Below are 429 nucleotides of genomic sequence, written 5' to 3' on the forward strand. Positions count from 1 at the left end.
GTGTATGTATGTATGTGTGAAGAGGCAACTCCTCTGAGCAGCACTTAGCCTTGGATGACAAAGCCCTCTATCCTCAAATCCTTTAGACCCCCTTCCATTTCATTCAGAGCCTTAAGAGATTACCAGTAGATCCGAGAGCTCAGTCCAGGCCTCTTTGTGTCACTCCCCTAAGGTAGCTGCAGAAAGGCAAGGTGAGCAGGGCTGATTTCATTGTTAAAGACGGTTCACAGCATGTGTGAATGAAATAGGAAAGATTTGATGCAGCAGAATGTTGAATTTAAGAACAAAAATCATACGCGAACCTTTGAATTTCTATATGGGATACTGTAATATGGAAGTTTATTTCAGTTCGTATGTAACCCGCTCTTTACTGTGAACAATCGTCTGAGCACCTACTCTCCATGCTTTTGTCCAAGCAGAATTAATTGC

General features: G+C 42.4%; 1 protein-coding gene across 1 annotated transcript in view; it reads left to right on the forward strand.

The window, feature by feature from the left end:
• shq1 (SHQ1, H/ACA ribonucleoprotein assembly factor) overlaps positions 1-429 on the forward strand; it is a 29,213-nt gene that overhangs the window by 9,649 nt on the left and 19,135 nt on the right. The window lies entirely within an intron of this gene.

Source organism: Morone saxatilis, unplaced genomic scaffold (assembly GCF_004916995.1).
Source record: "Morone saxatilis isolate NCDOM2014 unplaced genomic scaffold, NCSU_SB_2.0 Contig18, whole genome shotgun sequence".
In the NCBI taxonomy this organism is placed as follows: Eukaryota; Metazoa; Chordata; class Actinopteri; family Moronidae; genus Morone; species Morone saxatilis.